This window comes from Gorilla gorilla, chromosome 22 (genome assembly GCF_029281585.2).
Source record: "Gorilla gorilla gorilla isolate KB3781 chromosome 22, NHGRI_mGorGor1-v2.1_pri, whole genome shotgun sequence".
NCBI classification, from domain to species: domain Eukaryota; kingdom Metazoa; phylum Chordata; class Mammalia; order Primates; family Hominidae; genus Gorilla; species Gorilla gorilla.
The window spans coordinates 28,333,326-28,348,172 of NC_073246.2; the positions used below are offsets into that span (position 1 = coordinate 28,333,326).

The 14,847-nt window shown below is 38.7% G+C and overlaps 1 long non-coding RNA gene across 2 annotated transcripts in view; it reads right to left on the reverse strand.

Moving 5' to 3' along the window:
- Positions 1–7,786, reverse strand: part of LOC109024501 (uncharacterized) — a 53,304-nt gene extending 45,518 nt beyond the window's left edge. The window contains exons 1-4 of one of the 2 annotated variants that reach the window (XR_008674825.1): positions 7,739–7,786; positions 6,957–7,118; positions 5,852–5,977; positions 575–2,471 (exon numbers count right to left, since the gene is read on the reverse strand). This is a non-coding gene — a long non-coding RNA (uncharacterized lncRNA). Of the gene's footprint in view, positions 1–574; positions 2,472–5,851; positions 5,978–6,956; positions 7,119–7,738 lie in introns of those variants that run through there. The other variant, XR_002004018.1, reaches the window with a different exon arrangement.
- Between the last annotated feature and the right edge of the window lie 7,061 nt (positions 7,787–14,847).

A 14,847-nucleotide genomic window follows, 5' to 3' on the forward strand; every position in this document is an offset into this window, starting at 1 on the left:
ATTGTCTACCTATCTCTTAATTAGTTAATTCAGTTTCATTCTTCTGGCTTTTACAGAATGTCTTTTAAAGGTGTTTCTTGTCCAAATTGCACTACACTTTGTGAACATGACCATTGAGATTTCTTGGCAGAACCTTGATCTGTAGATAACCTCAGATATTTTATTTAAATATTATTTTATTTATTTCTATAAGCCTTAATTTCTCTGGATTTGGTAGCATAAAATTGAATCCAACTAATATTTATTGTTTCTGGTGTGGGCAGTAATTGGTTATGTCCTCTGGGAGAGGAAGAAGAACTCTAAGATGCTTAGTAGCTTAAATGAAACTAAATTTTGCTTTGCATTTCTTAATATTTTTTCCTGATGAACATTTCCAGGGAGTATCAAAAGTACATCCTGAGGTCAAATTTTTTATGGCCATTATTAAAATTAAAATTTATAATTTAAGAAAAAGCCTGTACATTTGGAAAGCCCCACCTATGCACATTACATTGGTTATAGGGCAGAACTAATTTTGTAGTTGTAACTAGAAAATATAGAATATATAAACATCTTTATTTTCCATCTACTGCCACATAACTCTCCTGGAAAAATGGTTTTATACTTACTACCTACATTACCATGATCTGCTACTTTCTGTTGCACCTACTCTATGTGGGTACTGTCCCAAGCTATACTCTACATGGAGATCACTAGTGCCCTAGGTTGTCCATTTTTAGTTTCTATCTCAATCTCCACATGAACACTGTTTAGTCCTCATCTTGTCCTGTCACTATGTTTGAGTCTGTTGATAACTTTTACCATGTTGAAATATTTTCTCCTGTTGCATTCTTGCACCCCACATTCCCCAGGTTTTCCTGCTTCTCCACTGCCATTTGTTATTGGACCATTTTGCTGCTACTTCTCCTCTTTCAGATCCATAAAAATGTTGTTAAAGACCCAGCCCTCAGTCTTTGGTCCTCCTGTCTTCTAATCCACACTCATCCTTTGAGTGCTCTCATCCAGTCCTGTGGCTCTACAAATTATTACGGTGTTGTTTCCCAAATTTTTATTTCCAGTCTCAAGCTCTCCCTGAACTCTAGACTCACATATTTAACTATTTGACATCTCCGTTGAGATGCCTAGTGGGCATCTCAAACTTACTATGTTTCTAAACTAAACGCTGGTTTCTTCTTCTCTTCAATTTTCCATATTTTAATAAATGAAACCACCACTTATCAGAGTGCTCAGGCTCAACCTTGATGGTATTTTTCTTTTATACCCAAGACACATTCATAAATCCTTTGGCTCTGCTTCTGAAATACACCCAAACTCCAACCACTTTTAAGCAGTGCCTCAACATTATCACCCTTGCCAAAACCATCACCTTGACTGCCACCAAAAGCCTTATGACTTATCTTCTACTCTTGTTCCCCTAGATCTAATTTACATACAGAAAACAAAGTGACCTTTTAGATATGTCAATCAGATTATGTCTCTTTTTATCTTAGAACACTACAGAAGACTTTCCATCCCATTAACTATAAAATACAAAGACAAGAACTTACATTTCCATCTTGTTTTCTATAATGTTACCACTTTTCCATGCACCCCAGCCACACTGGTCTCCTCCCTGTTCCTTGAACATACTGAATATGTTTTTACCTGGGTCTTTGCCCTTGCTATGCCCTTTGGCTGTAATGCTTTCTCCCAACATATACACAGGCTTCCTTCATAATTCTATTCAGGTGTCTGTGCACATGTCGTCTACTTAGGACTTCCTGGACCATCTTATTTAGATAGAAAATCCCCATCCTTCATTACTTGCTACCTTTCTACCATGCTTTCTCGTTCTTCTTCCCTGGCTTGCATTATACTTTCTATTCATCTGTTTATTTTTGTTTCTCCCAGTGGAATGTAAGCTTCCTGGTATCAGGGTCTTTATTTTATTTCTCTGCTGTGTCTGGGACACCTAGACCACCTAGAACCCACGACAAATTAAGTTATTGTCAGTGAGGTGAGTCAAAGTTGCATCTACTTCCAGAAAGAGTTTTGATAGTGGTAGTGGTAAGTATTTGGCAGCTGGCCTGAAGTTGTTATTTTGTTCTAAGAATTGTTACAGACTAAATGAATATTTCTGACAAGGAAATGGAAAGGAAAATTTGAGTATTCTTATATTTTCATGTTTTCAATCTTATGGTGGTGAGTCAGGCTTGTAACAAATGCTCAACACATTTTATTTAATAAATGAATTAAAAGAATGAATACAAGTATGCACATATATATTATATATGATATACACTGAGATCACATCACAAATTATTATATCTTCAGACAATTTCTTTTTTTGCAGGGACTATGCCATAGTGTCAGAAGTCCTGTTTTATGAGGCAAATAAAATACATTTCACTTTGCATTATTTGACTGTTACAGAGACATAACATTCTATCTCCATGGCTTCACTCTGTTTAAAAGCAAGAAACTTTTCATAACTGAAAGAAAAAAAACAAGTGCACTTTAATTAACCAAAGACATAAACTCTTACAAATATACTAAAATGTAATTTGAGAACCATTTAAGACAAAAATCATCTGCATTTTTCAAACTTTCACACACCACCACATGACAGGAATTTTTTGAAAAATTACTTATCCATAATAAAGATTGCTCCAAATATAAGCAATACAATTTATTCAATTTTACAGTATTGCATTTTTTCATTCTCATATTTTCATCCTACCAAGAAATTAGGGTTTGACATTTTTGGACATGAAACTCTATCCTCCTTTTCTGTGGTGATTATGTTAAGTTCTTCTCCCTCTCTGCATTTCACAGAGCATACAGGAGTGTGGTCAGAGAAAGGGCTTGGAAAGAGCATATGTCAAGTTGTCAGAAAATGTGGTTTTTAGTTCCCATTTTGACATCTTAGCCATGTGACCTCGAGACAAGCACCTAACCTCTGTATGTCTCTAACAAGAGGGTATCAACAGTTGGTCTTTGAGATGCCTTTTGCTGTGCAAGTCCCTGGATTTATGGAGGTCTCCTCCGTTCATTTGAGGGTGGGAGTTCCTCTTCAACATTGCACCGATCAAATCAAAGTAAAGTGATTTAAAATCATGTAGAATCCTAGACTTGACTTCTCTTTTCATTACCTCATTATATTACTTAACTGTATTCCTATCCTTGCATTAAAAAAATTAGTTCTTATCAGGAAATCACTCAATTTATGTAAGATATAAGTAGCATTCAACAAGAGTTGGTTAATTTAATAAATGAAGATGAATGGAAGAAATGATGTCTTTTGTCTGAATTTAATATGCTGGACTTAATATAGTTAAGAAGAGTGTAGGACAAAACAGGTTTTATTCTTATAGCATGCTATTGTAGAGAGAGAGCATTTTAAGCTCTATTTGATAATAATATGCATTTACATGATAAAATTTTTATTCAAAATCAATTTTATTGAAGTATAATTTATGTAAAATATAATGCACACATTTGAAGTGTACAGTTCTATGAGTTGTGACAAATGCGTAACCATATGTTATGCGTTGAATTGTGTCCCCTCCAAAAAAATGATGTATTGAATTCCTAACCCCCAGTACCTCAGAATGTAACCTTACTTGAAGATAAGTTCTTTACTGAGATAATCGAGTTAAAATGAGGCCATTAGGGTGGGCCCTGATCCCATATGACTGATGTCTTTCTGAAAAGGGGAAATTTGGAGATGGAAACTTGCACTCAGGGATAACACCATGTAAAGACTGGACTTATGCTTCCGTAAGCCAAGTAACTACTGGAAGCTAGGAGAAAGGCCTGGATCGGATTCTTTTTTAGCACCGTCAGAGGGAGCATGGCTCTGCCAACACCTCAGTCTCAGGCTTTGGCCTCTAGAACTATGACACAATACATTCCTGCTGTTTAAGCCACTTGGTTTGTGGTACTTTGCTATGGCAGCACTAGGAAATGGACATACCATGTAACTACCACTCTCTAAATAAGATATAAAATATTTCCATCACCCAGAAAGCCCATCTCCACCCCCTACTCCAGGCAATTACTGATCTGATTTCTATCACTATAGATTAGTTCTGACTGTCGTAAAATTTTATAGGGATAGGATCTTGCAGTGTGTTCTCTTTTGTGCCTGGTTTCCTTCATTCAGCATACTAGGTTTTGAAATTTATCCATGTTGATGAGTGTGTCGATAGTTCATTCATTTTTATTGTCAAAATAGTATTCTCTACTTTCCCCAAGTTGTTGCAGCTCAATTGATTCTAAGTGGGTGGGTCTATTTCTGGATTGTCTATGCTGTTCCCCAACTATTTTGAAACACTATTTTATTCTGTTATTCTAAAAATAACATGAGAATAAATAAATAATATGCTATCCAAATAAATTATAACTGAAACTGAACTCCAATCCTAAAAGAGATGGTTTGACCCAGCAAGTCAGTAAATCACAACAAATTAATGTCAGCACATCAAGGAGGCCATTTGAAGGTATCGTTTTGCCTATTTAATGAGATCTAAATATTTGAAAATGTTGACATATGCTCCAGTTCTGTGAAGCTCCTTCGTTTTGTTTTATCTTCTCTCATTCCTGTGCTTTACCAAAATCCCTCATGCCCGGGTGCTGAAAGTGACACATTAGGTATTTATTATACAATGTGGAGCTTATCCTTAGCTTTCCTCCCACTTCCATGCAGATAATGACTCTTTTTTTTTTTTTTTTTTTTGAGACGCAGTCTTGCACTGTTGCCTAGGCTGGAGTGCAGTGGCGCGATCTTGGCTCATTGCAAGCTCCGCCTCCCGGGTTCACGCCATTCTCCTGCCTCAGCCTCCCAAGTAGCTGGGACTACAGGCGCCCACCACCATGCCTGGCTAATTTTTTGTACTTTTTTAGTAGAGATGGGGTTTCACTGTGTTAGCCAGGATGGTCTCGATCTCCTGACCTCATGATCCACCCGCCTCAGCCTCCCAAAGTGCTGGGATTACAGGCATGAGCCACCGCACCCGGCTGATAATGACTCTTATACCCAAAAGTTGCTGTAAAATTTTTTTAACAGGTGGCACCAGACCTTGGCATTACTTAAATCATTAATTTTATGTTCTCTAACATACTATGCTCATTATAATCATGTAATTCTAAAACTTATTCCCTGTATATATGTGTACACGTGTGACTTTTTCTGTGCTCTTTCAAATCATTTGGGATGTTCTTTGCCCTGTTGTCTAGAGGGCCTTACATGGATTTACATTTCTTCTATAAAGAATTCATGACAGTCCCAGTTGACAGTGACTATTCACTTGGTCTACTGCACCAAGCACTGTAAAGAACACATAATGGGCCCACTCTGAATGTTTGTTGAACGAGTAAAAGAAATCAGCAACCACAGCAGTGTGCTATAACTTAGATTTGGTAATGTTTTTCTTCCTAACTCTAAGTTCTACAAGAACAATGGTTTTATTATCTACAGCAGAAAGACCTTTTACATGAAAAGCTAATCTTTAGGATGCAAAAGATAGGATCATTCTAATTTTTTTTTTTTTTTTTTGAGATGGAGTCTTGCTCTGTCACCCAGGCTGGAGTGCAGTGGCGTAATCTTGGCTCACCTCTGCCTCCCAGGTTCAAGTAATTCTACTGCCTCAGCCTCCTGAGTAGCTGGGATTACAGCCATGCGCCATCACTCCCAGCTAATTTTTGTATTTTTAGTAGAGACAGAGTTCCACCAAGTCAGCCAGGCTGGTCTCGAACTCCTGACCTCAAGTGATCCGCCTGCCTCAGTCTCCCGAAGTGTTGGGATTACAGGCATGAGCCACCGCACCCGGCCAATGTTTTTTTAATGGGCTTCCATTTAAGAAAATCTCACCTGGTGAAAGTTACAAATAGTCCACTCTGATTCAAGAGGAGGATGCATGGTGAAAAGTGTTAAGATGTCGTCTCCTGTCTCCTGGAGGTGTGATCTAGGGTCAGTGTCTGTAGATGTGGTGTTAGTCTGTAAACAACAGAGAACAATTAGAGGGCTTTAAACAGAGACAGCTGATTGGAGTTGGAAGCTGGACTGGATGAATGAAGGACTGAAAGAAGGAACCAGTTAAAAGAATATTGTAAGAGTTTTGCGTATTTTTATCTAGAAGAGGGAATTGAGAATAAAAGAGAGAGAGGCCAGAATGAAAATATATCTAAAGATAAGTTTAGTGAGCAGTTGGTTGTAGGGGATGGGGGAGAGAGGATTCCAAGACAATTTAGAATTTCAAATCATAATCTTGCTAGTATTCCCAGATCTTCTCCATCTCACTTTCCTCTGTCCCCTTTCCTTTTCGTAAGTGTAAAGAAAGCCATAAGGCCAGAACAGTGACTTCAGGATTTGTCTCCATTAGAAGGAGACTTCGACAAATAATAGACACTGTAAATGTATTATGCAGACATTTAAAATAAGGTATATTTATAATGTTTCAGTGTAGAATCAAGTGAGTTTAAATTCTATACACAAGGTCAAGTAGACTTACTGGTGGAAAATCAGGTAAATATCACAATTTTGGAGGAAGGACAAAGTAAAATGTACAACGTGAGAGGGATATGAAGAGGAACAAAGGGAAAAGGCTGTTGTAATGTCTTAGTGGATTGAGCCAGTTATGCTAATCTTCTGCTAATGATTAGTATGCAGACAATATTTAACAATTGCTCTTAATAAGCAGCATTTCTTTCTTTTTAAATTTTTATTATTTATGTATTTTTTGTGAGATGGAGTCTCGCTCTGCTGCCCAGGCTGGAGTGCTATGGAGTGATCTCAGCTCACTGCAACCTCTGCCTCCCGGGTTCAAGCAATTCTCCTGCCTCAGCCTCCTGAGTAGCTGGGATTACAGGCATGCTCAACCACGTCTGGCTAATTTTTGTATTTTTAGTAGAGATGGGGTTTCACCATGTTGGCCAGGTTTGTCTCGATCTCCTGACCTAGTTAGTGATCCACTCACCTTGGCCTCCCAAATGCTGGGATTACAGGCGTGAGCCACCGCACCCAGCCAATAAGCAGCATTTCTGATGAGCTTGATGTTCCAAAATTTTTTTGGCTTCTCTGTACTTTGTCATATTTTACTAGGATTGAAAAAGATGTTCAATCTGGAAGTAGCATATTTCTGTAGGTTTAGGTAGAGAAATAAGGAAAAAATGAAATTAAATAAAAAAGCTTTCTCCTATTATCCTTATGTAGTCATAATGGTAGTATACATTTCTAGCACTTTATACTCTTCACATTTTACTTTTTTATTTTATATTTGTGATAAGACTGAAAGGCAACATTATTACCCTCATTTGCAGATAAAAAAATTAAGCCTGAACATTTACATAATGTCTAAGATTTTATAATTTATGAGTGGCTTATCTGTATCTTGACTTTTGGTTTTTTAACTCTTTGTTCAATCTTATTCCAGTGTGTGTGTGTGTGTGTGTGTGTGTGTGTGTGTGTGTGTGTGTTTGTGTTTCAGGGAGGGCGAGGTGGTGGGGATCATTGGAGGATTTATAGAAATACCATCCTTTGCTAAGCCAGTTGCCTCTCCTGTACTCCATCTTACACATCTGGAATTTAATGGCAGCAGTGAGCATTATTATTAAAAGTGAGTTTAGCCAAATTTGATAACCCTCAGACCCTGCAGAAATTTTTAGTAGGTTCATCCATTGTTCCTTATTGGACAAGTCTTGGATGTGTATGAGTTTACTACTTAAATGTCTGGTTGGTCTCTTGGGTAATTTCACATACCTCATTCTTCTGGCACTTGGCAGTGAAATGCTGGAACAAGAACTTAGCAATGTGTGCCTTTTGTCAGAATTTTTAAGAATGAGGTCATAATGGAAAAGCAAACCCACTAGTTCCCCTTTCCATGGTTTCCTGCCTCAGCACTGGTGCATCAACTTCATGACACCTCTTTGGGTCCCAGTGTGACTGTGTCTTGTCCAGACAGAGCTCAGTGTTTGCCCTGACTCAGCAGACTGCCACCCTGACATGGATGGTTCCCTTTGTCTCTCCCTTCTGCTCTGCTGTCCTGTTCCACAGGAGGTGCCAATCCTGCCTCTTCAGCAGTTTCTAGCTCCAGCAGCTCTTGGCTTTTTGCCCCATGACTGCTCTCCTCTTTGTTGCCGCTACTTAATTTGCCTCTCTTCCTGTCCTCTGTTCTACTCCAAACTTCCCAATCTGCGTGACATTCGCTATCCAGCATGTGGTGAGCATGGGTCTTTACGCTCTTTTTAATTTAAGAGTTGCCCAGTTTTTGAAACACGTGAATCCTATCCTCTGATACTGCTCTTGGGGAAACAGCCACTGGACAATACTTGCTACCGGACTTTTCCTCTCCTCCCCACATTTGACTATCCCTTTTGTGAGGTCCATGTCCATGTCTTGGCTTTGAATGAGGATCTTACTTTCCTAAAAGCTGCAGCATGGCTACTTTTAACCTTCTGCCAGGAAGGGAGGATCTTAGCTCCTCATAGAGCTTGTGTTTATTATTCCCGGTGCTTGGCACTAAGGATTGCAGAGCTCCAATAGAAAGTGTGAATTCAATTCAAACAATATTCTTGGTTTATCTATTGACTGACAGCTGTCAGGAGATCCAATTCTTACCCCATAGCCTCTGAAGACATCATGTGAGGCTGAAGATCCTGGTTTATTCTGTGAATGCTCTTTTCGTGGTAAAATTATATAATCCATGTATGTTAAAAAAGATTGCATGAAATTCTAGTTTGGTCATTAAGTATTTGAAGAGAGTCAGAAGTGTTAGCAGGCCGGGCGCGGTGGCTCACGCCTGTAATCCCAGCACTTTGGGAGGCCGAGGTGGGTGGATCATGAGGTCAGGAGATCGAGACCATCCTGGCTAACACGGTGAAACCCCGTCTCTCATAAAAATACTAAAAATTAGCCGGGCGTGGTGGCGGGCGCCTGTAGTCCCAGCTACTCGGGAGGCTGAGGCAGGAGAATGGCGTGAACCCAGGAGGCGGAGCTTGCAGTGAGCCGAGATCGTGCCACTGCACTCCAGCCTGGGCGACAGAGCGAGACTCCGTCTCAAAAAAAAAAAAAAAAAAAAAAAAAAAAAAAAGGAGTGTTAGCAATCTCATTCTCTTTCTGACTTAATCCTTTCTCTAGCCACACTGTGGCACAGCTGATACCAATGTGAGGAGAGACGCCGAGCTACTGCATTAGCACCACTTGTTCCACAACAGGTTTCAATAATAAATCAAAGCTAAGGGAATCGAAGATGAGAAATGCCATGTTTAGGATGATAGGGTCATATCCCAATGTTAGTGAGCATGGCCATAGTTTGGGCTGGAACTTCATACTTCATGCCGGAACCTCCAATAACAAGCTAGTGGGAGAATTGGGAAGCCAAGATTGAGAGGAACCAGGGATGGTGGCAAGGGTGGCTGTTAGCACAAATTATGGTGCTCAGAGGTATTTGGCCATCTCAGCATGATCTAGGCTGGCCTAGATTCCCCGTCAGGAGTGGGTGGAGGGTTTGCAACAGGGAGAGAGAGCCCAGCCTGAGGGATGTTTCACAGAAGTTGAGAGAGTAGTAGAACTCACTATCAGGTGGGAAGCTCAACCGGTTCAAAGGGAATTTTGACCCTCATCAAGGAATACAAACATAGGTTACAATCCCCATCTGAGAATAGGGGAAATGTTTGTCAAGTTGTCAAGGCCATTGTTAAGAGGTCAGAGGGTTATAGCAGGATTTCAGGCCCAGTATAGGAATAAATTCTCAGTGAGGAAGCAGCTGGCCAAGGCTCTCCAGGCCCATTAGGAAGCAGCTGTTACAGTTCCTTATAGAAAGTCTATCTTGGTTGAAATTGAATCAGTAACTGGGTGGAACTGAATTTTTTCATTGAAGGAACTAATAGCTGCAGGAGAAGGAGATAGGAAAAGAGTGACTGGTTAATATTGTGGTGAGAAGGGTGATCAGCTCCCTTGGTTTGAGTGGACTGAGGGGGTTCCTGGGACAAAGGACTTAGAATTTTAAAACTGGGACAGTCCTGGGCAAACCACAATATGATGGTCAGCCTGTGAGGAAAGGTATTTGATAGTCTTGGTCAAATGGCTGGGCAAGTGTTGCTTAAGGTTAAAGAAGAAAAACAAACAAAAACTGTTCATGTTGGTAAAAATGTGAAATGTAGAGTTGGTAGTAATCTGAGTGGGAAATGAATATTCACTTCCTACTGTACAGATACATATTCAATTATAGAATCTGAAAATTTCTGAATTGAGAAGAAAGTTGGATATTATTTAATCTCTCATTGTGTGAATGATAAGGTTGAGAGTCAGGGAGATTCAATAAATACTGACGTTGGATTAGCTAATTACAGGCATACATTTTCTGACTCCAAATTCTTTGCTTGCCCTCATGGATTTTTTTGTGTATCACCTGAAGATTCTTCCTCATTCCTCTTACCACGCATAGGCTAGTTCTTTTTTTTTTTTTTTTTAATACTTTCAGTTCTAGGGTACATGTGCACAACGTGCAGGTTTGTTACATATGTATACATGTGCCATGTTGGTGTGCTGCACCCGTTAACTGGTCATTTACATTAGGTATTTCTCTTAATGCTATCCCTCCCCCAGCCTCATGACAGGCCCTGGTGTGTGATATTCCCTGCCCTGTGTCCAAGTGTTCTCATTGTTCAATTCCAACCTATAAGTGGGAACATCTGGTGTTTGGTTTTCTGACCTTGCGATAGTTTGCTCAGAATGATGGTTTCCAGCTTCATCCATGTCCCTACAAAGGATATTAACTCATCCTTTTTTATGGCTTCATAGTATTCCATGGTGTATATGTGCCACATTTTCTTAATCCGATCTATCATTCATGGACAATTGGGTTGGTTCCAAGTCTTTGCTATTGTGAATAGTGCCTCAATAAACATACATGTGGATGTGTCTTTATAGTAGCATAATTTATAATCTGTGGATATATACCCAGTAATGGGATCACTGGGTCAAATGGTATTTCTAGTTCTAGATCCTTGAGGAATCACCACAGTGTCTTCCACAATGGTTGAACTAGTTTACACTCCCACCAACAGTGTAAAAGTGTTCCTATTTATATATTATTAGTTCTTTTCTCAGAGTCAGTAAGCCTTCTTCAAAGATTAGTAAAATCTACAATAGAACTATAAGGATAGCAAATTGTAATGTTTCTACAACTATTATTGTTACTATTACCAGTAATAACATTGTCAAAATCTTGCCAATGTACCATAATGTAGCAGTCTCTCGTTGTGAGGTATCACTTGGAGTTCTTTGTCTCAAAACCAAGAGAATTAAGGAGCGTGGACACAAAGGGTGAGGCTGAGGTGAATGTTTTTTATTTTTATTTTTTGAGACAGAGTAGCACTCTGTCACCCAGGCTGGAGCGCAGTGGTGTGATCTCAGCTCACTGCAACCTCTGCCTTCTGGGTTCAAGTGATTCTCCTGCCTCAGCCTCCCAAGTAGCTGGGACTATGGGACTAAAGGCATGTGTCACCATGCTGGGCTAATTTTTTTTTTTTTTGTATTTTTAGTAGAGATGAGTTTTCACCATGTTAGCCAGGATAGTCTTGATCTCCTGACCTTGTGATCTGCCTGCCTCGGCCTCCAAAAGTGCTGGGATTCCAGGCATGAGCACTGTGCCCAGCCAAAAGTTTAATAATTGTAAAAAGAAAGCTCTCTGCTATGGAGAGGGGAGCCAGAAGAGGGTTGCCATTTTTACAGTTGAATACAAAGGCTTTTATAAGAAACCAATGAGGGCTGAGCAACTTATTTGCATAAGGTGCAAATTTCTGGTAGCTCCACCCCATCCTCCTAGTGCATGTGTGTGTCCTTAGCTTGGGTTACTCCATATTGCTTTGTTTTCCTTACAGCACATGTGTTAAGAGGCAGAATTTTCCATTGCAGGCATGTCTGGGCAAGCCACCTGGGTAGCTTTTCTTATCTGTGCAGCTGTGGGCATGTCTTAGGCAAGGCCCCCTGTGCAAATTCCCTTATCTGTGCCAGAAGGCTGTTATTTTGTTTTAAAGAGTTCAACCGAGGACCCACCCTAACTGCCTGCCTGATCATTTTTCTCCTTTCTCCTCTCTCAGCATCACTGCCATTACCACCATTACTGTAGTATGAGGGGAATATCAGAAAATGTTTGTTTCAACCCCATTTCTGAGGCGGGTTGAAATAAAGAACACCATGAATTCAAGGAGTCTAGCAGTACTTCTTGGCTATTGGATCTCTCTTCATCATTTCTACTGTAAATCTTTGAGATGGATACTTAGCTCTGGAGTCAGTGAATTTACTCTTTCCTACATGTTGTCATTTTGATTACTGGCTGGGCTATAAATCATACTCAGACCATGCATCCCTGAAGTAGGAAAAGAAGTAAAATACTGCATAGTGACCAAACTTCAACCCCAAAAACTGTTACAAGAGAATTCCATATCTACAGAGTGAGTAAAAATGCCAAATAAGTCTTTAAGCTTCAAAGTTTAAAGGAATAGATCAATTTCAAGTGGAGGGCTAGCTTGTCATTTCTTATTCTGTGTATTGTCAGGTCCATGATGTCTAGCATACCCAGAGTAGCTCCTTGGGGATTGTCTGCTGCTGAGAGTCACAAATAGAAGAAGGATGTTTTGAACAAGTCCATGAATAAGATGTATTCATGCTTTGAAGGTGCTTCTGGAGAGTACTAGAAAAAAAAAAAACCAATCCAGATTCTTCACTCTTTCAAATTAATGCTAAAGACCATCCCTGAAATAGCTCTTTGGTATGTCATCTGGCCCCTTCAAGATTGGTTTGAGAATAATCTTGATCCGGACTACAAATTGAAAATATAAATTCATATTTTGGCTCTTGAACTTATACAATTACCAAGTGGCAGCTTACATAATTAAATGTTATCAGCAATGATTTTGGGAATGGGCCGATTTTTTTGCCCAACACAAGGCCTTGACTATTTTGGAATTGAATAAATATAATTTTTTGGAAAAAACTCCTATTGTTCCCAGGAGAGCAATGGATTTTTGGAATGGTGAAGATGGGTGAGAGTTGTTACCAGGGGCCAGAAACTACATATCTGAGACTAAAATTATATTCTCACCTGCTAGAATCAGGTCATAGGAAGGTAAATTAACATTTCAAAATTCAATGGTTTATTTCTAGGATTCCAGGGAATATTTTTGTCAACCACCCCTGAAGCTCACTTTAGTATGGCAGATCTTCAGGTAGTGCTAAAATGTCCCTTTATGAGCAGTAGATAATCCCTATGAGGAATTTTCTCTTTTTTAATTTGGATAATGTCACCTGGATCATGCTCTTATATAAGCACCAAATCAATGTTATATAAGTGGTAATAACCAAGACTTTCAAGCTTCAATAAATATAGGGTTTATTAAATGCAAACTAAGTGAAGTTCATTGCTTTTGCTACTTAATAATTGCTTAGCCTAAAATAGTCACCATTTTTTTTTTCTGGTATAAAAGACCTTTCACATACTTGTTGAACACAATTAAAAATTAGCTTCATGAAAAACTCAAATTGAGATGGTTAATAAATCCATTATTGGGTACTGGGAGATTGCTTTTTCAGATGGAGTTAAGAGTTTTTCTCTATGATATATTGTTTTCAATAAAGAATCAGCTCCTACACTAACTATTCCAATATCCATTATGAATGAAAACATAATAAAACATATCTTGTCAGATTAAGAAGCTCCTGAATCAACCTTCGGAAGACAAAGTAGGGCTTCTGCATAAACTGATTATATTACATAGGGTAATGCCAGCAGGCAATCTTAATTATGCTTTCTTCTAGCATGTGATGATATATCCTGCGAAATATTGTGGGCAAACGCTTGTGAGAGGAACCAACAGTGCAATTTTTAGGGTAGGTGCATTGCATAGTGGTTCTTTGCTTTTCTGTTAGGCTTAAAAACACCTAGTTTTGTCATTTTCTTCAATTTAATCCAACTCATATTAGATTTTGTAATTTTATCAGACTAAATTCCTATCTAATCAGTAAAACATAGAAAGTAAAAAAAAAAAAAAGCATATCCTGTAGTTTGGTCTTGTGCAAATAAACCACCTTCTTTTTGTGGGCACAATGGAAGTTGAAAATCTTTATATATTTTCTTGTACTGTCACACCATGTGAGTCAGGCAGATCAAATCCACCTTCTAGTCTCTGTTTTTCCATGTGTAAAATGGAAAAAATGCAGTTAATACTACTTTTAGAAGGATGCTGCAAAAAAAGCAATAAAATTCTGTAATGTAATATAAAATATTACAGCCATGTTTTAAGTACAAAAAGATTCTTGAAAGTTTTCATTGTAAGTCTAGATTATGTGAGTAGAAAATTAAATTCACTAAGTGAACTCATTATTTGAAATTTCATTGATTAATCTTCCTATAAAAAAGACTTTCATATCTCATGCTTGCTTAAAACATAGCAGAGACCATCAGAAAAGGAAGCTATTGTATTTAGAATAGAATTAATGTGAGGATACAGTTTCCACATTTTTCCCTTCAAGTTGTTCTGCATCTTGAATGAACACAGTTCTCCAATTAAACATGAGGCTGGAGATTGAGAAGAGACTTTCCCCTTAAGTTAGTAAGTTTCCAGTTCTTAGTCAACTCCAAGCTCTGCACTTGGAGTTAATCATTTTGATTGGTGATCTAGTCTTGGCAGAGGTGTGTTTTGTCTTTTACCACAGATAGCTCAACTATCCAGACTCACAGAGAGCTTACCAGAATACATCATGTTATGCCCTGTAGAATTCTAGAATATTGTAGTATTCATAATCCTGGTGCGCTTTTATCACCATGTTTTCAGGAAAAATTTTAGACTGTGATTAAATGAACATGC